Here is a 25,727-nt window from a genome sequence, read left to right as displayed (position 1 = left end):
ACCTTGCTACTGTGAGGCGAACGGCCTCGGATGGGGGAGGGCAGAAGCGGGAGGAGGGAACAGGGAAGAGCCGGAGCCGAGGCTCGAGCGCTCCCCGCGCGCAGCGCCGGACGCACGCAGGGCTCCCGGGGCCGCCGGTCTCCCCCGGGTGCGGGTCCGGCGCCGCTCTGCCAGGGGAACTCGCCGCGCTTTCGAATTCTCGCTCCCGCCAGGAATTTAGCCCCGAGAGAACTGCCTTCTGGTTATCGCGCCGGCTTCTCACTTTGGAATGTGCAGTTTGGGACAGTGAGAAGTTGGGGCTCGGGGAGTTGTCCTCGGAGAGAGTTTCTCTCCTGCGGGTTTCCAAGGTTAAGAGATTCTGATAAACTGGAATTCCCAGAGCCTGGGAGTGAAGCCTGAAACGATCTGTGGCTTTAAGCGGCGCGGTAGGGAGTCGCTGGACACTCCTTATTTTGGTTTTACATTAAAAAGAGGGAGGCCGAGAAGATGTTGTAGGTTACTTCCTAGCTGTGTCAGTCGCTACCGCGCTCTGAATGGTGTTAATTTCAGAAGTGGGCGACTGCAAATACATCACAAAGGTAAGGTCGTTTTTGGCAATCTTTCTAACTACTGTCCCTTAATCTTACCTGTGGGTCCAGATTTTGAAATTTTGTTTTGCTCTCTTTCGACCTTATCTCCCCTTATTCTACCGTCCGCCTTCGGACTCTGGGATATTTAATGGGAAAGAAATAGTTTATAATAAGATTTTAAAAGCATCAGCTTCTGGAAAAGCAGAAAATTATATACAGTCAGCCCCATCGTTTCCTCTGGTGATGAAACCTCTTCCATACAATAAGCAATTTTCTCCCCCGCTCTTGAAAGCATATGATTGGGCTGTCCAGAGGCACAGGTGACTTTTTAGACTCAGATTATTAAAGTGTGATTGAGAAAACTTTTATGACAGGCATCTCACAGTGAGTGGTAAGGAGGGGAGGGTTACTGGGGGATGTGTGTTGGGGGAGGATATGAGGGGAATATCTTCTTGGAGTCATTTACCTCCCAAGGTAACACTGAGCACAGGCTTAGATGTTTAAAGTTAAAAATTCAATCTGTATAAAAGTCTAGGGCTGATGAACTATGACAGCTGACAAATCCGCCACTGGATATTTAAGAAATCAGATAAAATAAATGAAGTGGAATTTTTCAAATAGTGATTCATTTTTTATTAAGGTAAAAGTTCATCTACTCTTGGGTACTGTCCCAAAGCATTTGGGGATGTGTCTTCTTTCTTGCGGCTTATCTGAGATTGTGTCCTCGAGGTACTTTACTCATAGGCCATGCTGATTTTTGCCATGCTGATTTGTACTGTTACTGATGTAGCACATTCTAATGGCTCACCCAGTGTTCTTTAGTATGAATATAGATTAGAAATCTTGTTCTTTAAAACTTGTTATGGTAGAGTCACAAGAATTTTTTAGGGCAGAGAAAAGCATAAATGTGAAGAGGTTGCCACAGATTTAAGCACAGTTGCAATTTAGATCAAGTGCATTTGAGAGTTGTAGGTGCCTATTCTAAAAGTAAAAGGTTTTCAACAGCGTAAAACACAATCTCTAGACAAAGCCAAGTACCCAATCAAGGCGATGAGATAGCGTTTTGCAGGATTTTGTATTGCTGTTCAGCATGGCTCAGATGGTAGAGTCTGTCTGCAGTGCAGGAGACCCAGGTTCAATTACTGGGTCAGAAAGATCCCCTAGAGAAGAGAATGGCTACCCACTCCAGTACTCTTGCCTGGAGAATTCAGTGGTCAGAGGAGCCTGGATTATTAAACAATATTATTATTGTTTTTATAATAATTAAACAATAATTATTATTACAATAATATTATTATTAAACAATAATCCTTGTCAGATTGATGATCTGAAATCTTGGAGGGAAACAGAACTAACCCAGTCCAAAATGGAAACAGGAGGAAGGAAAGAAAGGAATTTGGGTTTTCATATCCTTTCTTGTCTACCTTACCCTTCACCTTGTTCTGATAAACCATTTTGGCCTCTTTGACTTAATTACTGCACAGAGGGAGAATGAGAAATCTGCCCAGTGTTATTATTTCAATATTTGTTAAAGGAAGAAATAAACTGACAAAAACCAAGCTCCTAAGTCTGACTCTGTCACGCTTCTTTACCTGACAAGGCTACGCTTAAATTCATCTGCTCAAGAGTGTTTTGTGAACAGATGCCAAAAATGAATCAAGTTTTGAAGATTCTTCATCTTTTTCTTGGTTTTTGAGTTTTCAGAAGCTTGTAAGATTGAAAATTTGGCATCATCACTTTACTCCAATCTCTGTAGTTTTAATTGTCAGCGTATTTTTGATTCCCACCTGTGCTGCTGTACACTAAATTTTGCCCAAAACAGCTGGTGACACTGAGGATGAAATCAAGATAGAAAGCAAAGAAACTATGTGCTTCAGGACATGTGTCCTCATACTTGCTCTGACTGGTGTTTAGGATGACTCTCATTTTTTTTTTTCCCCCTCACATGATAAGAGCATTCAGATTAGACTGTTCTCTGATTTACTAGTAACAGAACCTGTTCTCAGTAATTTAAACAAAGATTAGAAGATTGAAGCCGATAAAATAATTTTCTTACAAAATGAACTTGCTTTCCAAATTCTACTCTTGATCTGACGATTAAAAAATCTATCACGTCCCAATTGATTGAGCTTTGACTGCTAGAGGGAAGTATTTGCCTATTTCAGACAGGTTTCCACCTCTACATTTCAAGTCCCTTCTGATTTTTCAGCACTGGATACAGGAGTGCAAGTGGGGGGAGGGAGATCTCCTCAAAGTTGGCCTGAGGTTCAAGTGAAACTCTGATTTGGTTTTCCCAGAGGATGCATAATCCTAGAAAAAAACTTGCTCTGAAGAGGGCTTAAGTGTGGGATTCATACGACTTAGCTAAAGGATAGATTTTGTAAGAACCTAGGGTTTGTGTGCCAAACGTTTTTGAAGTTACATTGAATACATAAATACAGTTTAAAAAAATGTTTGTCAGAATGATTCCAAGTTAAAGATTATATTGGAACGCTTCAGCTATTGGCCCGATTAAAAGATGTATTTTTCCTCTTGGGAGCAGTCTCTGTGTCTTATGATGATGTTGATTTTCTGATTTAATATTGTGAGACGTGTGTGTTAGTCCAGACAGCCACTTGCCAGGGTCATTGCCTCAAAGAACAACTAGAAAAGGATTGTCAATAATGGCAATGCAGGGATGACTTGGGTTATGAGATAGAAGGCTTTTAGAAACTCCCGAGAAGAATAGCATAGCAATGATAATATGCGATTGTTCAACTGCCACCTCAAGCTGTTAGAAACCTCTCATACTGGGATTTAGGGGGAAATGGCACCCTGCCACTTGTGTGTGGTCCTGAATCATCTTGTCAGTAAAAGACTCCTGGAATGGTCTGAGCTTGCGTTCTGATGGTTTCTGCCTCTTTATAGTTGCTTCTCCTTTTGCTCTGCCAGCATCTGTATGGGGAGAGGACTCAGAGGGAAAGGGTGTCTTTCCCTTCAAGTCAGTGTACCCCCCTCTTTCCAGAACCTCTCTTTTTGCCCTGAGAAGTGGGCGAGGAAGGAATTTTCCAGCGGAAGTAGAAGGGTACAGAGTGTCTGGAGGAATAAATGGCCAGACACAAGTGAGCTCCAAACCCCTAAAATAATGTGGGATTTAATGCCCTCCAACTATTGCAGGTGAACTGGCAACTGGAGGAATCTGAGGCTCACCCCCCACCCCACTTTTGTAATTCAAATGCCCTAGTGCACTGCACTAGATGGCTCATTTGAATGAGTTCAAGATGTTGTCTCTAGGTACAGCCCAAAGTAAACTGATTACAAAAGACACAGGCCCTTCAACCACACTCCATTCTGGCTTTCATCTACTTTCTGCAGTGGTTTAAAGGACACCTGAAAAGAAAAAACAAAAACCCACAGCTTAGTTTATGTAACTTAGGTGTATAATATGAGCATTCTTTTTCACTGTGAATGTGGAGATTTTGTCATCTTAGGCAGTTAGTTTATGCCGAAGTGATTTGTGGGAGTGTTTAGATATAAACAGTTTATACATCTGTAAAATACAAAACAACAAAACTGAGACTATAGTAGAAATGCTTGACTGTAGTTTATAGTTTCTCTTTTCGGTAAACCCTACCAGGTTTTAAAGAGTGGGATCGTTTTAGAAATCAAAAGAACAATCTCTACCTTTCTGAAGGCCGCTTAAGAGAGATGACACCGGAAGACAAAGCGCTGGCATAGGCCTGAAAACGCTTTGTGATTTTGAGGAGATATCAGTCCTTTGGTCTCAGCAGATTCCTGGCAGTGCAAAAATGTATGCTTATATATTACAGCCATTTACATTAGTCAAGAAAACAATCGCTGGCCTCAAATCATGATATTTGTCTCTGGGAATATTATATGTTTGTAGCTCTTGAGAACATAACGTCCCAGTGCCAAGACCATAGTTGGTGGGTGTATGTTGATGAAAGGGGATTTGCTGACAGTGTTTGCTTCCTGATTGTGCTTTGCTTTGGCTAATAGTCAATTTTGGTCATATTCCTTGAGTTTCCAGGGAAAAAAAACCAACCGGATTGTAGAAGCAATGGATAATCCACACGTGGACAAGCAAGGGTTAATTATACATACCAATGGGCAATGGGTGGATGTACAATGAATGTGGGGCATTGTGTAGCTGAAACAGAAACAAGACACCTCTACCTGACCAAGGAAATGCCAACCTATACAAATTATAATAAAAAGTATTCACCTTTCGGAGCACTGAGTCTTCACTCAATCATTTTTGTAAAGCATTACATATCATGCCAAAAGAAAACAAAAGAAGTACTTAGGAAAGTGAGGAAGATTTTTTTTCAGGTGTTAGTTTCTTAGATCAGTTTGATTGCCATCCTGAAAATGTGTATTTGGGCCTTTTGAGGTCAGGTAAAATATTCATGTGTCCGAAAGTGGGGTTCCATGTCCATGATGATGATAGATAGCACTGTGCCTTTTGAAAAGACAGCTTAAATAATATTTCTCTTTGTTTGCTGTCATTTATTTTCAAAAATAATAACATGGTTCTCGGTACACCAAGCCCTTGCCAAGATTAGGCCCATCTTCTTAGTAGCTATCTCAAGACAAAGTTGCCTTTGTGTAACTACAACTGGGAGAATTTGGTGACATGGAAAACTCAGTAGGGCACTGCAGCTTATTATTAACAGAAAATTCAATGGCCTGATGGGTTTTTTGTTGTTATTGTGGTTGTTTTTATTCTTCCAGCTAATAATCATGATATATTTCTATGTGCAGATGATTTTACTATTTTCCCAGGGAAGAATGCAGCGGTTGAGAATTTACCTTGGAATTTAGTTAGATTATAAAAGGCAAAAGCTGCAACATGATGATGCAGAGAAGATCTCAGCTCCGTGGGCTAGTTTGTTCTCAGGGTGTGTGCTCAGTTGCTCAGTCATGTCTGACTCTTTGTGACCCTATGGACCGTAGCCCACCATGATCCTTTGTCCATGGGATTCTCCAGGCAAGAATACTATAGTGAGTTGCCATGCCCTCCTCCAGGGGATATTCCTGACCCAGGGATCCAACTCAGATCTCCCTCATTGCAGGCAGATTCTTTACCATCTGAACCAAATTTGGTCATGTGTGGAGAAAAAGAAGGAGTGGTTAGCCCACATGAAAATGACAATCTGTGGGGAAAGGATGACCATTCACATTAAATTCAAACTCCATGGAGAAGTAGCTAAGAATACAGTCTACCTTGGTTCAAATCCTAGCTTGGCCACTTACAGACTACCTGATCTCTCCATGACTCAGTTTCCTCAGCTGTAAAATGCCTATCTCACAGAGTTGTTACAAGGATTAAATAAATCAATCTGTTTTATAAAGAGGGCTCAGAATAGTACCTGGCATGCAGTCAGTCTGATATGGTACATTGTTCACTTGTTATATATCATTTTAGGATTTCTTTCTGTGTTTGAATTCTTCTCATCTCACTACTCACTCCTTTTGTGACTTATTCTGGTGATGGTAATCTAGGATTCTCTTCTTAAGATCACTCCTTTTGACCAAATGCCATTGCCATTATAGGCAGGCACTATTTTTTGCAAGTTTCTTTTGATCTTTGTAACTTAGTTGTAGAAAGAAGCTAACTTAGAATCATTAACATGCCTTTTTCTTTCCTCTCTGTATATGATCATCAACTGTATGATGTTTTATCAGAAGCAAAAAGAATGATGCTATCATATCTGTTAAGTGAGAGACTGCCAAATGTTCTGCTGAAAACAGTATAGATCTGGAAATGGCTAATGCAAAGTAGAAATACTCTATGTGGAAGACCTTAATACAGCAAACTTAAGTAGTTCCTATTATGACTTCTGCTGGTTAGTGTTCACGGGTCATATTCATAATCAGAGTATGAGACTTTCTCAGAACTGCCAGTGTCTTATCTGTGCACTTCTCATGGCATTTTATATCATTTGATACTTTTTGTACATATACTGTTTTCCCCTGCCAAACAGACATTAAGTTCTTTGGAGGCAGGATTTGTGTCTAAATAATATTTGCATCCCTCAATGTCCCTAGTTATAGTTAAGTGCTCAATGAATAAGAATTTCTTTGCCAAAATTCATTACCATCTAAAATGACAGCTTTTTTTTTTTTTCATTTCATGGGCATGTATTATGAGTCATATTTATTTGGATGACCTCTATTTTTCCATAAGCGTTTTAGCAAAAATTGTTGGATAGAGAAAATATGATGGAGAAATAGTGAACTCAGAAAGCAACCAGGATGGAAGCTATATCCACAGCCAAGCTTCTGAAAGCAGTCTGGATGGGGAAGGGAGGGGCTGAATTGTTGCACAGCTTAGGTGCCCATCACACTGGCAAACACTTAAATGTTTGTACCTCTTTTTTTTTCTGCTCTTTAACAGACTTTAGAAGGCCCAGACTTGTTACTAGGTAACAATGAGAAGGGGAAAATGTATTTTATCAAATTACAAGGAATTTATTAGATAATTATCAGGGAAAAGTGCATTTTCTCAAAATTAGGGAGAGTGAACAGAGATCCACCGAGGAAGAACAATATCGAGGGAGTGCACAGCTCTGTGAGCCCCGGTGGTTGGTGTTTCTGGTATGGCTGTTGGTGTACTCTCAGCTAAGCGGAAGGAGGGCAAGTGGTGAAGACTTGTGTTCAGAGAATTGCCTCCAGTGGAATCCTATTTGTAGGGCAAAGGGAATCCAATAACAAGCTAGCTGGTGCAAACAATAGTTTGTCCCAGGTACCTCCTTTGCTCTTTGCCCTATATTGTGGGTTGCAGGATCCACCTCAAGTTATTTGTAGATTCGCCAGTGTAAGCAGAAACTGCTTACTACTATGGAGCCCTGGAATTTGTGCCTTGTTTCTGCGTGGCTCCATATTCACAGTCACTCCCAGTGGCTGAGACCAACACTGGGAAGGCAGGAATCTTCCCAGAGTGGGACCTAGGAGTCACTCCCCCAGTGGGAAGTGTATGAGCCACACAGACCCTGAACCAAATGGTGACACCTGTGTTCTCACACATCCTACTACGGTGTGAAGGGTCTTGTCCTTTCCCCATCGGCTAAAGTTAATCAATGAAATTGTCAGTGGAATGGCAGAATCTGTTTTTCTCTTCTCCTTGCTTCTACCTTTGCCCTGATCCCATATGCTTCGTATTTGACACAGTATCCAGAGTGACTCATAAAACAGTCAGATCATGTTATTTCCCTACTGAAAACTTTCCAGAGCTTCTCCATCTCCCTCAAAAGCCAACGAGGCACTGTATTTCTAGTCCCACTACCTTTTTTTCTTTTGGCCACACTGCAGAGCATGTGGGATCTTCTTTCCCTGACCAGGGACTGAACCCGTGCCTCTTGCATTGGAAGCATGGAGTCTTAACCACTGGAATGTCAGGAAAGTCTGCATTACCTCTTAAATCTCATCTCCTATCAGTCACCCCATTATCGCTTTGCTTTAGCCATAGTTTCATGCTTCCATGGCCTTTGCACTCACTACTCTCTCTCTCTGAACTGTCTTCCCCAAATACATCCAAGCTCTACTTTTCCATCTCTTCCACGTCTTTACTCTTCCTCCCTTTGTGGAAGGGCAGCAATTCCTCCTTCCTGTTGGCACTCTCTCTCCCTACCCTGCTCTATTTTTAATACTGTACTTTTTAGCATATTTTATGATTGTGTGGCTTACTGTTTGTCTGTTCTCTAGTAGAACATCTGTATCATTTATTGATGTTTGTCAAGCATCTTAGAACAGAATCTGCCACAGACTGTGTGCGTGCTCAGTTGTACCCGACTCTTTGCAACCGCATGGACTGTAGCCCGTCAAGTTCCTCTGGCCATGGGAGTATCCAGGCAAGAATACTAGAGTGGGTTGCCATTTCCTCCTCCAGGAGATCTTCCTGATCCAGGGATTGAACCCTTGTCTCCTGCATCTCCTGCATTGGCAGGTGGATTCTTTGCCACTGAGTCACCTGGGAAGCCCCTGCCACAGAGTAGGTAATCCATAAATATTTGTCAAATAAGTGAATAAAGCACAGACTCTTACACAGCACAAGTACAATGGAAAGTGTAGTACTTACTCGTGTGTTCTACTCAAAATATAACTACAAGCACGTCTTTCTACATAAGCATGATTTTTTTTCCCCAGACCTCTCCTATTAAGCTACCATATCTTCTCTGGTTTCTCTGGTTTCATTATTTTCTGTGCCACCATGAGTCCTTGATGGAGGCAGTGACTAAGTAACAAGCAAGGCAGAGCTAAGTGTGGGAATGGCGCAATCATTTCAGCACTTCTGTTTCCAAATCATAGCCTAGTCTTTGGCAATCTTTTTTGATTTCCATCTAAATCATACAGCTCTGTTTTGAACCAGTCTTGTGAATTGCTTGCCCTACAGATAATTACACTTAACTAACTCATGTTACTATTTTGGTTATCACTTTTTCTATTGTCATTTAATTATAATTAATGATTGCTCTGAAAGTAACTGTCAAGACAACTTGCACTTTTTTTTTTTTTTTAGCTGTCTCTTCAGACCTTTGAGATTTTGCCAAATGTCAACTGTGGCTACAGGATTCCATCTCCATTCTTTTCTCAATTGCAGGGCTCAGTTAAGTATTTCCCCTTGACCTGGCATGAAATGAGTGCTAGTGTCGTTGTCTGAGTTGTTAATATCTCTGCAGAACCTTTTACAAAATTCTGGTCTTGCGTTTACTGAGTGGCACAACACTCTCCGATCTGTCATACTGGTTTGCTAGTCCCTGCCTTATTCCCTCCCTCTGCACAATTTTCCTTGGTTAAATAAAACTGCATTTCTTGGTGCTTGCAGGTGCGGCTTCCTCTGTGTGTCCTCCTGTTAGTTTTAGATCTATAACTCTGTAAAGAACTTCCCCGATGGCTGGTGGGATCCTGTGGCTACTGGGCTTGGGGACCCTAGAAGGGTTTTTGTTGTTGTTGTTGTGCCAGGTGGCATGTGGGAGCTTAGTTTCTTGATCAGGGATTGAACCCATGTCCCCTGAATTGGAAGCACAGTCTTATCTGCTGGATCACCAGGTTAGGTGCCTAGAAGTGGTCTTGAAGGTGAGTGTATACTCCTGGAAGGTTCTTTGCAGTTAAAAAACAGAAATTCCTTGGTGGTCTAGTGGTTAGGGTCCCAGTGCTTCCACTGCAGGGGGCCTGGATTCCATCCCTAATCAGGGAACTAAGATCCCACAAGCGGCATGGCACAACCAAAAACAAACAAACAAAAAAACAGTATGTAAATTCTGCTGAAGGTGCGTGAAGATCGTGGATGTAGTTGTTTTTGACTGTTGTTGATCATGGCTTGTGGCTGATTTACAATTATCCGGATATTTTTCATTTCTAAGTTGATTTGGAAACTGTCATCATAATTGATAGTAAAATGGACAATGCAAGAAATTTTTAAAAACCCTGAATATACCTAATAATCAGCTAATATTTGTAGTACTTTCTGCAAATCATTGTATTACTTATCATATGTACTGAATGGGACATTAAGAATGAGTAGCATGTAAATGTTCAGTTAGATCTGTGTTTAAGAATATACTGGGCCTCTCTGGTGGCTCACATGGTAAAGAATCTGCCTGCAATGCAGAAGGCCTGGGTTTGATCCCTGAATTGGGAAGATCCCCTGGAGAAGGGAATGGCTACTCTCTCCAGTATTCTTGCCTGGAGAAATCCATGGACAGAGGAGGCTAGTGGGTTACAGTCCATGGGGTCACAAAGAGTTGGACACGACTGAGCAACTTTTTTTTTAAACAATATACTATGTAGGTGGAAGTGAAGTGAAGTCGCTCAGTCATGCCCAACTCTTTGCAACCCCATGGACAGTAGCCTGCACCAAGCTCCTCCATCCATGGGATTTTTTTAGGTGGAGCTAGTGGTAATTCTTTATGAATTAGAAAAATTTATCAAAATATAGACCTAGTTAATAGGTATACTTGAAAAAAAAAAAAGATGAATATGGAATACTTGGCAGGCAGATTCTTTACCACTGAGCCATCAGGGAAGCTGAATGTGGATTAAACGGGTTTAAAGCAGACTTTGAAAAAACCTATTTTCCTTATGTAGACACAGACTCAGCTGTTATTTATTGAGTAGCTGCTATGTGCCAGATGCCGGGTACTAGGTGTGCAGCGGAGAGCAAAAGTTCTCTGTCCTCTTGGGGCTTTCTTTAGGGGTGGAGATGGGGTTCAGTGCTCTGAAGGAACTGAGGGGTACTGGACAACAGAAGATGGGACTCTTAGCCGGAGTGGCCTGGGATGTGATGCCCCTGGGATGTGATGTGGTGCTGAAGGTATAGCATTTATGCAGTTCCTAAGACTGGAGGAAGCTGGGCATGCTGAAGGACTTAAAAGGGGCCAGTGTTGCCCCCGTGCTGGGGGCAAGGAGCAGGGAGGCACAGGTAAGGTTGTGGGACTAACTGAGTCCTAGAGCATGTGGCCCTTCAGCCTCAGAAGAGTTTGTCACCCCCATTTCAATGGAAAGCCATGAAAAAAGGACTTACTTGTTAAATAATAACTCTTAGGTAAAGACTGAATTGGAGGGAGGCTGTCATGGCAGACAGATATGATTCCTTTTTGGAAGGGGGCAGTGGAAGTGGAGTCATGATGGTCAGCTGGGCGCCATTTCTTCTGTGCGCTCTCCTACCTGTTTTTACAGCCTCAGTTCAGCTGCGGTAGGGGTTTCGCCAGTGACTTGAAGAAATAGCAAGACTTACTGATGGCCTGGATGTAGGGGTGAGGGAAAGAATGAGGATTCTAGCTAAAGTTACTGGGTTCGATGTAAGGGACTGAAGGAGAACAGGTTCAAGGGGAGCTGGGGAAACCAGAAGCTCAGTTTGGGGAATGTTTACTGAGATGTCCGTTAAACACCCCAAGGAGATGTTTCCCTTTTGTATCCAGCACTTGTAGCAAGAGTGAGAGGCATTTATTTTAGACAACTATTTTGGATTTCATTATTTCTTTTTATCACTGTGTCCAAATTAGCAAATATAGATAAAGTGTGTAACCTTTATATCACACATGACTAAACAGTATTCTAACAATAAATGAGCCTTCCACAGTGTATAAGACACTGTAATGTGGGCATGGGTTAGGGTGTGTTAATGTTGAAAAATTTTAAGTATAGTTTCAGCCATTAAGAATTATCTAATTCAAATTAATCCTATATATATTTAATATTTCAGTATTATATGTTTAATATTTGCATTATATAAACATATTGATATGCTGCTGCTGCTGCTACTGCTAAGTCACTTCAGTCATGTCCAACTCTGTGCAACCCTATGGACAGCAGCCCACCAGGCTCCTCTGTCCACGGGACAAGAATTCTCTAGGCAAGAATACTGGAGTGGGTTGCCATTTCCTCCTCCAATTGATATGCTGCTCCTGCTGCTGCTAAGTTGCTTCAGTCGTGTCTGACTCTTAGCAACCCCATGGACTGCAGCCTACCAGGCTCCTCTGTCCATGGGATTTTCCAGGCAAGAGTACTGGAGTGGGTTGCCATTGCTGATATGTTACTATATGTTACTATAAATATGAATATGCTAAGAATTAAATTAATATATTTAGTGTAGAAGATATATTTGCTATATATTGAATTTATATTAAATAGCATATTTAATCAGAGAAGGCAATGGCACCCCACTCCAGTACTATTGCCTGGAAAATGCCATGGACGGAGGACCCTGGTAGGCTGCAGTCCATGAGGTCGCTAAGAGTCGGACACGACTGAGCGACTTCACTTTCACTTTTCACTTTCATGCATTGGAGAAGGAAATGGCAACCCACTCCAGTGTTCTTGCCTGGAGAATCCCAGAGACGGGGGAGCCTGGTGGGCTGCCGTCTGTGGGGTCACACAGAGTCGGACGCGACTGAAGTGACTTAGCAGCAGCAGCAGCAACAGCATATTTAATATTGAAAAGTAAGTGTATATCATGCATGAACAAAGACTCATTCCATAGTATAAAAGATGAAAATATTACAACATGAAGTACAGTGGATTTCCTTGTGAGGTACAACCTCTTTTAGAGGCATGCAAATTCGTGCTGTAAATATTGGCACATACAAATGGATCCATTTAGGACATGCAAATGTATTTCTTGTCTCTTCCTTACCTAACCTGATGAGGGGTCTGTAGCACTTCTGCCTAGTAAGTGAGTGAAAACTGGAAGCCAACATGGACACACTTTAAACTACATTGTGAAAGGCTGATTTGCATCTCTAGCAAATCCATATTTTAAGCTTCTCGAGCAAGCGCTTGGGAATCCGATGACAAATAAGACATGAGGCTTTGGAGCTCGGAGGGCTGGAAGCTTTATCTGTACCACCACTGTAAGCCCTCCTCCCCTACCAGTGGTTCTTCTAAAAATAAGAAGATTGAGCTTATATTTCCAAATTTGTAGAAATAAAACTCTATTGTCTGAAGCAATAGAAAACTCTAGTCCAAAAAGTAATGTTTTAGAAAGTCATAAACCATTACATTTGGGTGGAGGTAGGAGAGGAGGTTACAATGGATAATGTTTTGCAATCACGGCTATAGAAACTGTCAACGGCTGCAGCTTTTCATTCTGGTTTGTCAACACCAGTGGTGCCCATGAGGTGTAATAAAATTTATTGTTGCTTAATTGGGACAAATGGTGTGGTTTTTGGTTTTGCATAAGATGGGTCACTGCTCAAAAGGATATGTAGTATCTGAAGATTTCACATTTATTTCAGTTTTGTTTTTAATAAGGAAAATACTTCGATGACAAATTATATATGTGTGTACCTACAGTAATCAATGATAGAAAAGGAGAGTCTTGTACTTGAGTAGTTGCTTAACAGCTATCTGTAACTAAATATTTGAAGTTGAAAGTTAAAAACAGAAAATAATAATGGCTAACAATAATAGCTGACATTAAGGAGTGCCTACTGTAATGCCAGGCTTGACTTTATGTAATCAACAGAATCAACTGTAAGAAGTAGGTCCTACTATTATCCTCATCTGGGCTTCCCTGGTGGCTCAGATGGTAAAGAATCTACCTGCAGTGTGAGAGATCTGGGTTCAATGCCTGGGTTGGGAAGATTCCCTGGAGGAGGGCATGGCAACCCACTCCAATATTCTTGCCTGGAGACTCCCCTGGACAGAGGAGCCTGGTAAGCTACAGTCCACGGGGTCACAAAGAGTTGGATATGACTGCATGACTAAGCACACATACATTATCCTCATCCAGCAGATATGGAAATGAAGGACTAACAGATCAAGCAGTGTGCCCAAGGTAAATAGTGGTCAGGATGTAGATTCTCATAAGGCTTCCTGAAGGAGGTTGGGTTTGGGAAAAATCCCTAGACCAGGTCCAGTCTTCTTACCAAGATCAGCCCTTGGTTAACAGACTAGGGACTTTGGACATGGCATTTTATTTTATTGGCTTTCAACTTCTTTGCCTTTAAAATTGGCTAGAAGGCAGGGGGGATTTGAGACATGTTTTGCACAGCCCCAAATTTCTCTTAAGTTTTTTTACTTTTATGGTTCAAATCTATAAAAGATCGCTATTCATAGGATTTCTAAAGAGAAGATCAAGATGGTGGGAGTAAATGAGGATGAGGGGTAGGGATGGTTTAGAAGGGCAGTCACCCTGACATTAAGTCACAGAAAGAAAACAGCTAGGTTATATGGCCTGTACAACAAATCTTACAAAGTTCTTAGAGGCTTGATTCTTCATTTCTGAATCCCATTTGAGGAATTGAATATTACTGATATATATTCCCTGGTAGCTCAGCTGGTAAAGAATCCATCTGCAATGCAGGAGATTCCAGTTTGATTCCTGGGTCAGGAAGATCCTCTGGAGAAGGGATAGGCTACCTACTCCAGTATTCTTGGGCTCCTGGTGGTTCAGATGGTAAAGAATCCGCTTGTAATGCGGGAGACCTGGGTCCAATCCCTGGTTTGGGAAGATCCTCTGGAGGAGGGCATGGCAACCCACTCCAGCATTCTTGCCTGGAGAATCTCCATGGACAGAGGAGCCTGGCGGTCTACAGTTCATAGGGTCACAAAGAGTCGGACACAAGTGAGCAACTAAGTGGGCAAGGTGGTTCTAGACCAGTGGTTCTCCACTGCAGGAGACTGTTGTCCAGAGGACACTTGGCAAATGTCTGGAGACATTATTGGTTGCCACAGTCTGGGAGGGGCGGAACACTACTGGCATCTCTGGAAGAGGCCAAAGATGCGTCTAAACGTCCTGAAGCGCACCGGAGAGCCCCTTACAATAAAGAATTATCTGACCCAAAAGTCAGTAGTGCCAAGATTAGGAAACCCTGTTCTAGGTGAGTCTTTACAACCATTACAGTCTGTACAACAAATAGTGTTCTTGCCTTTATTATTATTTTTTTAATTTTTATTTATTTATATTTATGGCTATGCTGGGTCTATGTTGCTGTGCAAGGGCTTTCTCGAGTTATGGCTTTCTCTAGTTACTCTAGTTGCAGCGTGCTGGGTTCTCCATGCAGTGGCTTCTCTTGTTGCAGAGCACGGGCTCTAGGCTCCCACGCTTCAGTAGCTGTGGCTCTCAGGCTCTAGAGCTTGGTGCCAGTAGTTGCGGTGCGTGAGTCGCCCCGAGGCACGTGGGATTCTCTCAGACCAGGGATCGAACCCGTGTCCCCTGTATTGGCAGGCGGATTCTCTACCATTGGACCACCAGGGAAGTTCCTCATGTATTTTGCTGACATTTTCCTCTGAAGAAACTTTTTGGTTAGTATGTGATGTCCTATAGATTTAGGGGAAAAGGATAAATGCATTTAGGTTTACAGTTGTTCCTGGCCGAAGGAAGCTTAGTTTTTAACTAGTTTCCATAAGAAATTAATTACAATCAAAGAACACCTTTTTGTGTTATGCTAAGTCAGGTCATTTAAGGTCCCAAAAGCTCTACAAATACCCTGTTAGATCAGAGCCTTTGTTCCTGCCTCTAGCAGACTTCGTAGGATATATTTTGTATAGTGTAATTCATGAATTTCTAATTACACTCTTTGAATGTCAGATTCAAACCCTAGATACCATTATCCAACACTCCACATATTATGGATTCATCATCAATGAATTCTCTCAAATTCCAGGGACTTTATCTCCATTTCCCTCCTTTTACCCTTAAGATCAACTGGCTCAACCATTCCCTTCTCCAAGGGATCTTCCTGACCCAGGGATCAAACCTAGGTCTCCTGTATTGCAGGCAGATTCTTTACCATCTGAGCCACCAGGGAAGCCCCTACAATTTACTATGTCTTGTTAAAGAAGTACTTACTTTTCTTCCCTCTAAAGCTAACTTTCAGGCTTCTCAAGGTAGCGGATTTACCTGCACGTGGCTCTCTTGACCCTTCATGCTTTTGACATGAGTCCTTTTCTTTCTCGGTCTTAATCTTTCTGTTCTGAAGAGGCTTGTGCCCTATCAGTTCAGTTCAGTTCAGTCTCTCAGTCGTATCCGACTCTTTGCGACCCCATGGACTGCAGCACGCCAGGCCTCCCTGTCCATCACCAACTCCCGGAGTTTACTCAAACTCATTCCATTGAGTCGGTGATGCCATCCAGCCATCTCATCCTCTGTCTTCCCCTTCTCCTCCCACCTTCAGTCTTTCCCAGCATCAGGGTCCTTTCAAATGAGTCAGTTCTTCACATCAGGTGGCCAGAGTATTGGAGTTTCAGCTTCAGCATCAATCCTTCCAATGAATATTCAGGACTGATTTCCTTTAGGATAGACTTGGTTGGATCTCCTTGCAGTCCAAGGGACTCTCAAGAGTCTTTTCCAACACCACAGTTCAAAAGCATCAATTCTTCCGCGCTTAGCTTTCTTTGTAGTCCGACTCTCACATCCATACATGACTACTGGGAAAATCATAGCTTTGACTAGACAGACCTTTGTTGGTACAGTAATGCTTCTTAATATGCTGTCTAGGTTGGTCATAACTTTTCTTCCAAGGAACAAGCATCTTTTAATTTCATGGCTGTAGTCATAATCTGCAGCGATTTTGGAGCCCCCCAAAATAAAGTATCTCACTGTTTCCATTGTTTTGCCATCTATTTGCCATGAAGTGATGTGACTGGATGCCGCGATCTTAGTTTTCTGAATGCTTGATTATTTTCATTGTTCCTCTCGTGGCACTGGAAATGTAGATATATACATCTATGATATTTTTGTTATGATGGAAAGTTGTCCCGATTAACCTAAGATGATCTGTGGTTTTGCCCAAGAATCAACACTTTCAAGTTTGCTTCCAAAACTCTTCTTCAAAATTCTGTGTGATTTGCTGGCCTTTCTAGTAGTAATAACTTCAGCCATTTATTCATGGAGTAAAAGGTTCTATGTCAGACATTGGAGATACAAAATGGATAAGAAAAACTCTCAGTCCTCTCAGTCCTTTTATTGTTACTCATTTGGTTGTGCCGGATCTTAGTTGTTGCATTTGGGATCTTTCAGTCTTCACTGCGGTGTGCAGGATCTTTCAGCTGCAGCATGTGGGATCTAGTTCCCTGACCAGGGATCAAATCTGGTTCCCCCACTTTTGTGATAGACGTATTTATTTATTCGTCCAGTGATTCACTGAAAACCATTTGTTTTGTGTACATTTATTGTGTCTATTATATTTGTGTCAAATACATTTATCTTCTAGAAATAAAAACAGATATGATTTAAAGGAGCTTATAGGCTAGTACAGACAGACTGACAACATTAAAAATGAGTGCCGTGAAATCTTCTAGATGCTGTTAGGGATCAGTAGCATCTGTTTAACCTGAGGAGGCGTATGCAGGGAAGAGGGAACCTTAGGAAACTCCTCTCCTCATAAACGTGAGACCTTTAATATACCTAACATTTACATAGCGTGTGTTAAGTGCCTGCTCCTATCTTAAGCACTTTACAAAGATGAACTCATTTAATTCACATAAAAACACTATGAGGTACATACAAGTATTATCTGCGTTTTACACACTGGAAGACTGAGCTTCAGAGAGATCCAGTAACGTGGCTAGGGTTACATTGCTTGGTAAGGGCAGAACCAGATTTCAAAGCCTAGCAGTTTGGCTCTGAAGTTAGCTGTGATTCCTTTGTTTTGTTTTGTTTTAGTTTATTTATTTTTAATCGAAGAATAATTGCTTTACAATTTTGTGTTGGTATATGCCATACTTCAACATGAATCAGCCACAGGTATACATATGTCCCCTCCCTCTTAAACCTTCCTCCCACTTCCCACCTCATTCCACCCCTCTAGGTAGATATGATTCTTGAGTCTTGAAAGAGACTTAGAGATATGAAAAACAGGTAGTTGCCAGTTGGAGGGAGAATCCCTAACCCCAGAAAGAGATGAAGTGGGGAGAAACTTTAGAAATAGAACTACATCTCATAGGCAAAACATGTAATTTATAGAAAATAAATAAAAGTGGAAACTGAAAAAGAAGGAAAAATCACCTGGGTTCCTACTTGTTAAACTTTTTGTACCTTTGAATAATGTGCTTGTGCTTTTTCACTAGTTGTCCTTGAACCATAAAAGAAAGTCTGTATTACTTTCCTTCATATTAGCTCACTTAATCCTTGTACTGTCCCTGTAATTTCGGGGTCTCCATTTTACAGAGGTGGACATTGAGGCTCACATGGAACAGTTCACATGGAACCCACAGTCTAACTCAGGCCTTCTAAATTGATCTTCTGATTTTTTTTTTTTTTTTCTATTTCACACCTACCTTCTGAAACAAAGGTGGGTATAAGAAGAGGTGTGGAAATGTATCCATACACTGCAGATAATTCACATGTTTCATGTCATCTTGTTTTTTCAACTCAGCGATGACAGCGGGATTAGCAGACTAACTCTAAGGAATGTTCATGTAAGACACTCGACTTCATCACCGCTGTCCTGCTTGCAGGGTTTCTGCTACTTGTGTTTACTTCATAACATGGATTCACCCAGAGTGTGGCTTCCTTGCCAGGATCTTAGAATTGTACCTGCCTTTACTAACAGCGGCTTTGGCAGGTCAATGGTTATCAGAGCAGAGATTGTCATTGCTCCAACAATCTCTAAGTTCAGGATTTGCATGTTTGCTGGGCACAAACAAGCCTAGTTGACAGGAGAGAAAAAGAAATCCAAGTCTAAGCTTGTTTCAATCTCGATGGCAAAAGAAAGGGCTTTTTATGCTGTTTTGTACACAGTCTTAATACTCAACAGGGGTTGGGCCCCCGCGTTGGGGCATAAGATCTTCGGTCACTAGGTTGGTACTTTAGAGCCTGGACACTTGGGGACATTAAGTATTCTCCGAGTCTGCTCTTCCCGCAAATGGTAAGGTTCTACTTACTGTATCAGCAGGCATGGACTGGAGCAACTAGTGGGTACTGGTCATTCTGATAAATTCTGAGGAGTTGTAGGTGAATCACCTACCCTCCCTGCCTTTCAGGCTGCTTACACTCCAGTGGGGACAGCTGATGTCTTCCAGTTCAGTTCAGTCGCTCAGTTGTGTCCGACTCTTTGCAACCCCATGGACTGCAGCACACTAGGCCTCCCTGTCCGTCACCAGCTCCCACAGCTTGCTCAAACTCATGTCCATTGAGTCGGTGATGCCATCCAATCATCTCATCCTCTGTGGTCCCCTCTTCCTCCTGCCTTCAGTCTTTCCCAGCATCAGGGTCTTTTCCACAACCTCTCCCAACTTACTATAATATAACAGGGCACACGGTCTGGACAAGAGCTCCAGAGGAGGGGGTGCTCAGGAAGGAACAGGGTCTTTTACCTGAATTTTTTAAAAAATATTTTCTTTTTATTTATTTATTTTGCTGTACCGGGCCTTAGCTGCAGCAGGCGGGATCTTTAGTTGTGGCATGCAAACTCCCAGTTGTGGCATATGGGATCTAGTTCCCCAATCATGGATGGAACCCAGGCCCCATTGGGAATCTTAGTCTGTGGACTACCAGGCAGATACCTTAGCTGAATTTTGTAGTTGTTTTTGGAGATGTGATTCACATACCATAAATGTCACCATTTTTTTAAAAGATATTTTTAACACAGACCATTTTAAAAGTCTATTGAATTTGTCACAACATTGCTTTTTTTTTATATATTGGTTTTTGGCCATGAAGCATGTAAAATCTTAGCTCCCCGCCCAGGATCAAACCTATACCCACTGTACTGGAACGCAAAGTCTCTACCACTGGACCGCCAGGGAAGTCCCTAAATGTCACCATTTTTAGATTCAGTGGTTTTTAGTGTATTTCACAAAGTTGTGCAATCTAATCCCACCATCTAATTCCAGAACATTCTCATTATCCAAAAAAGAAATCCTGTGCCTCTCAAGTAGTCATTCCTTGTTTCCCTTTCCCCCACACACTGTCAACCACTAATCTACCTTCTGTCTTCCACATATTTACCTGTTCTGGACATTTCATATAAACAGAATTATATAATATGTGACCTTTGTGTCTGGCTTGTTTCACTTAGCCTGTATGTTTTCAAGGTTCATCTATGTTGTAGCATATATCAATGTTTCATTCCTTTTTATAACTGAAAATATTCCATTGTATTAACATATTTTGTTTATCCATTCATCAGTTGATGGACATTTGGTTTCAGCTGAAGTTTGAATAAATGGACAAGGGTTTGCAAGGCATAGAAAGGAGGGTGTATTTTATGGCAGATAAAACCCATCATATAAATTAACACATATGTATGTGCTGTAGTACCCGTTGAATGCCAGGCACATTTCACATCCTCATTACAACCCAGTGAGGTGGCAAATAAAGCAGAAATACAATTTGCCCAGGTTACCAGCCTGCTGTCAGCCAGGTTACCAGGTAGAGAGCTGGGGACCAAATCCAGGCAGCCAGGCTTTGGAGTTCACTGTTCAACCACCTAGATTTGCTGTGAAGCTAGGGTCGTGGGACAAGACAAGCCTGTTCTGAAGAACTGTCTATGGCAAGAGGGATGCAGGAGAGTGAGATAAATGAGGCCAGAGACTGAGTATCCTGTACTCAACAATTGTCTTTGTGAAAGACACATCTGACTGCATCATTCCCCTATTTTAAAACTGCCTCTAGTTCTATGTTAGTTTCCCAATGCCAGTCATTGCTTACTGCCTTTATAATTTTCCCCCTATGTTTTACCCGTATAAGTGTTTAATTTTTTCTTTAAATCAGCTCACTTTTGTTTTTGCTTAGGCACATTTATTTAAAGTGGAACTTTATCTCCCTACATTAACCGGAAAACTAGTATTTTTCTAATGCATGTTTAAATTCGCCAAACCATTAGAGATTGAAGTGCCTCCACTTATTACCACCTAAAAGCAGCTTGCACACCAGTATGATGTGTCATATTTATTGAGAAATTGAGGCTTGCAGGGTAAGGTTTGGACACTGTATAGGCCCTTCAGAACCCTGCTCCAGTCCATGCTCCAGCCGCATGTGTGCCTTGTTACCACAGTACCCCGTGGAGTTGTCACATCAAACATGCTTCCCTTCTCCTTGAACTCATGCTTTTTCATTACAATTTGTTGTTCTTTTGACTGTCTTTCCTCTTCTCTCTCCATTCTTTCTTATCACCAGCTCATAAAATTCCTCCCTTCTTAAGTCTTCCCATATCCTCTGGGTTCTCCAGAACTTGGCTCTAATATGTCTTACTTTGCTGTTACTTTTTTAGTGTGTCCCTGTCAGATTTGAGGTGCTTCAAGGCTGGGAACTTTACTTGTTAAATGAGTAAATGATTGATGAAGGCCAAAGAGGAAAGACCTTGATTGTGACAGTGTTATGAATGACATTTCCAAATCACAGAATGTTTTGAAACAAACATGATCGATTCTGTTTTTAACAAAACTAAGTGGGGTTTGTTGTATGAGATCAAATGAAAGAGTAAGATCCTGGAAGCGGGGAGAGGAGATATAAAATAAGCACTGATTAAAATGCCAGGTGTCTAAAAGAGGACCCACTAAACCTGAAAGTATCTATGCTTTATGAGCCAGCAGTTTCACTCCCAGGTATGTTCCCAGCAGAAATCTGTTACATATGTTCATCAAAAGGTAAGTTTCACAATGCCCTTAGAAGCATCATTAAAAATATCCCCAAACTGGAAGCAACCGAGATATCCATCAATAGTGGAATGAATTTAAAAAAAATAGAATACTATATACAGTGAGAATGAGCAGCTATTACTGCATGTAAAAATGTGTTCACAGTTCACAAACCTGATTTTTAGTGAAAGAACCCTGGCTTAATAAAATATATGAGTCCCTTTTACCTAAAGTTCAAAAAGAGACATGTCTATGGAATTAGAAGTCAGAATAGCTGTCAGCCTTGGCTGAATGATGACTAGAAGGGGACGTAAGAGGGACCGCTAGGGTTCTGGTGACACGTGTTCGGTTTGTGAAATTCATTGAGAAATACTCTTTTAATCTGTGCATTTTCTGTACATATGAAATGCTTCAATAAAGTTTATATTTTAAAACATACGAAGAAAATAAAAGCAATTAACAAAAAGGATTTTTAATTTTTTAAATTATTTTTGGCTGTGCTGGGTTTTCGTTGATGCATGGGCTTTTCTCTAGAGGCGAAGAGTGGGGACGACTCTTCATTGCAGTGTGCGGGCTTATTGCAGTAGCTTCTCTTGTTGCAGAGCACAAGCTCTACCACGCGGGTTTCGGGAGCTGTGGCTTGTGGGCTCAGTGGTTGTGGTTCCTGGGCGCTAGAACACAGGCTCAGTAGTTGTGCTGCACAGGCTTAGTTGCTCTGAGGCGTGTGGGATCTTCCCAGACCAGGGATCGAACTCATGTCTCCTGCATTGGCAGGCTGATTCTTCATCACTGAGCCACCAAGGAAGCCCCCAAAGAGAATTTTTTAAATTAAAACGTCTTGTTCCAGAAAGAAATAAACAGCAAACTATGAAAACTAAGAAGAGAAACTAATGGTGAATCTAAGACCCTGAGCTGCTTCTCTCCGTTTTCATTTGGCTTCATTGTCTTGGAATTTATTACCTGCCATGATTTTTCTGTAAAAGTAATAACTACTAAGAAAAAGGCATTTTGTTTTACAACATATGAACCATATGGAGTCATTATTCTATTTCATCTTTAGAACATCTCTATGAGGGTTCATTATTATCCCTATTCTCCAGATGAGGAAGCTGAGGCCCAGAGAGATTTCTTAATGTGCCCCAAGTCACAGGACTAGTAAGTGCCTGAACTGAAACTATTCCTCTAAGTCCTGTCTATGACTCAGGGCCATCTGGGAATGGCACTTGTACTTGAACTTTGGGTCTCCAGGAAGAGAGAGGAACAGAGGAAGCTGGCACTAAGGGAGAGAGAATGGTGCGCCATCTACATGATAAATCCACCATGGAGCTTTGTAACTCGTTGTGTCAAGTCAACCAACAAGTAAAGCAGAACTTTTTTGACACGCGAGCTAAATTAATTGTTCTTTTCTGTCTAAATAATTAAGGGCTTATGTACAAATTAAATGACCTCAAGTTAATAGAGAATGCCATTGACTTGATTGAGTTGTAATTGAAAATGTTTTTGGCTGCTTCCAGTTAGCTTTCAGTAAGCAAAATTGTCCATGGGTGGACATCTAGCATTTTTCAGCTGGACAGGACCACAGGGGCTTTCTGGTTCGACATTCCATCCAATGTAGGAATGCTTTTGCAGCATTAGTGATAATCATGCTCTGATAACATGTGCACTGAGAGCACGCAAGGGACCAGGTGCTCATTACAGCTGCCAGAGTTGCTATTGTTAATATTCCTATTTTACCGATGAGCAAGTAGACATCGAGAGGTTAAGCAGCTTTCTCTAGAACACAGAGGTAATTATAGCCAAACAGATCTAGACACAGGTCTTTCTGACTCCAAACTTGCAGGGTTTTGTTGCTGTGCTTCCTGTTTCCATCTTGGCCTTGAATTCTTACAGTGGTGGGTGCATCGTCATGATACCTCATCCATGAGACACTTCAGGCTAAGAATGGAGAGTCCTACTAGGAACCCCTTATATCTAGCTAGAATCTTTCTTCTCTATGCAGGAATGGAAAACTGAAAATGATATAATAGGATAAGAGAATAAATTAGCCTATTCATAAAAACTTTCATCTATATAGGGCCTAGTTTTGCTCTCAAGAGTAATACTGCTTAAGATTCCTTGTTTTGGGTGAAAGTCACCTCTCCAGAATTTTTTTTTTTAAGTTAATCAATTAAGTAATTTTTACCACACTGTGCAGCTTGTGGAATCTTAGTTCCCTGACCAGTGATCAAATCTGAGCCCTAGGAAGTGAAAGTGCAGAGTCCTAACCACTGGACCACCAGAGAATTTGGTCTCCAGAAATTTTAAGTGAGGGGTTACATTAGTCTGTAATTTTCAGAATGATGCAAGGGCTTCAATTATCTCTTTTTTTTTAATTAAAAAAATTTACTGAAGGATAATTATAATATCGTGTTGATTTCTGCCATACATCAACATGGATCAGCCGTAGGTTCAATTGTCTCTTGGTGTACATTAAACTATTCTGATTTCCTAGTAGATCAAGCAACCACCAATGAATACCTGTCATCTCTCATGATTCGGGCATTGCTCAGCAGGGACATTCTTCATGTGGATATATACATCAAAAAGAACTTGTTGGTGTTGATCAATTTGTGGCTTGTCTGGTCCAAGAATCCAAGACGGCTTCTCTCACATGTCTGGCACCTTGGCAGGGATAATCTCAAACCTCTTCATAAGGTCTCTCCTACAGGGTAGTTGAACTTCTTCATGTCAGCCAGGCACTCCAAGGGTGAGTGTGCCCAGAGAGGACATTAGAGCTGCCAGTCTCTGCAGACCTGGGCCTGGAACCTCACATAGGGTCACTTTCAGGTCAAAGCAGGCACAGAGCCTACCCAAATTCAAATGGAGGAAAACACACTCCACCATTCAGTGGGAGGAGTGTAACAAAGGCTCTGTGGTAATTTTTAATCTTCTGTACTAAGGATCAGCCTAACTTAATCCCCATTTTCCTGGGTTGGAGGTGGTACTTCCTGTTTGGGTTCTGAAGTTCTCCTGCTGAATTTATTGCTTTCTCTTTTGGGGGGTATCAGAACTTTAGGAATATCTTTTTCTAATAATTATTTTAGTTATAGAGCACAATCTTTGCCAGTTCTAATTATTTGCTGAAGTTAAAGATGATGAACTTATTGGTATCAGAGCCCTATAAGGATAGATTCTCCTTCTGACTGACAGACAGAAGACATGCTGATATAATACATTTGCAGGTAAAGCACAGAACAGAAGTATGCTGGAGAGTGGGTAGAAAAAGAATATAGAAACCCTAAGTCAAAAGGTTTTTAGAAATAGTTTAATTTATTGCCTTATCCTATTACATCATTTTCAGCTTTTCATTCCTGCAGAGCATTTGTGATGTTTTGATTCTTTAAAACAGCATTTTAAAAGTTCTGTAATTTTGGTCAATGATGCTTGTTTTCCAGTATAAATTGAGGCAAAATTCAATGGTTATTCTGCTACTTATATTAGTAGAAGGAGTTAATTGAAATTATTTCTAATCTTTTGATCCCTGTCACACTACTCTGCTATGCAATAATACACAAAAGAATTTTCAGAAAGCAACTGTTGGGGACCTAGCATAGCTCTCTGCCTTAAAAATGTGCCATTTTGTGAAGTTGTATTAGCAATTTGTATACTAAATTGACCACAAGGTGCTGTTTTAGAAAACAGAAAGTGCTTTAGGCAGAAATAAAATCAAGATGTTTTGGATAAGAGATGTGAATACATTGTTGCCAGGTACCTAGTTCTTTGTGCTTGAGATCCTGAGGGAAACTCATGTAGCAGTTCAAAAATTGAGAAAAGGTTTTCATGGGTAAATGTTGTTTGTTTATTTGTTACTGATATAGTCATTAGTGCAAACAGAAATGAACTGGAGCACACTCATTTTATGTGCCTTCTCTTTTACTTCTATTGAAATATTTCAGACCTACTGAAAAGTACAAGAAATGGTACTTTTCCAAATACCCCTGTGTCCGTGGGCCAACATAAGGAATAAAACATGAGAGAACTGAAGCCCCTTGCAAACTGCACCCAATCCCAATCCCCTTCCTCCCTTCACAGGAGGGGTCTCACCCAAAATGTAGGGATTATCACTCCCTGGCATGGCTTCTTGCCTTTACT

The 25,727-nt window shown here is 41.3% G+C and overlaps 1 protein-coding gene across 9 annotated transcripts in view; it reads left to right on the top strand.

Annotated features, from left to right (window-relative positions):
* The window catches only part of RBM47 (RNA binding motif protein 47), a 182,455-nt gene that overhangs the window by 1,023 nt on the left and 155,705 nt on the right, over positions 1-25,727 (top strand). Inside the window, exon 1 of one of the 9 annotated variants that reach the window (XM_070372304.1) lies at positions 23-578. The exons of 7 other annotated variants lie outside the window; for them this stretch is intronic. The gene's annotated coding sequence lies outside the window, so the exon portion shown is untranslated. Of the gene's footprint in view, positions 1-22; positions 579-25,727 lie in introns of those variants that run through there. One more of the 9 variants, XM_070372294.1, reaches the window with a different exon arrangement.

Source organism: Bos mutus, chromosome 6, assembly GCF_027580195.1.
Source record: "Bos mutus isolate GX-2022 chromosome 6, NWIPB_WYAK_1.1, whole genome shotgun sequence".
Lineage (NCBI taxonomy): Eukaryota > Metazoa > Chordata > Mammalia > Artiodactyla > Bovidae > Bos > Bos mutus.
The sequence above is the reverse complement of the archived record's forward strand: the minus strand, read 5'-3'. Positions and strand labels throughout refer to the sequence as shown.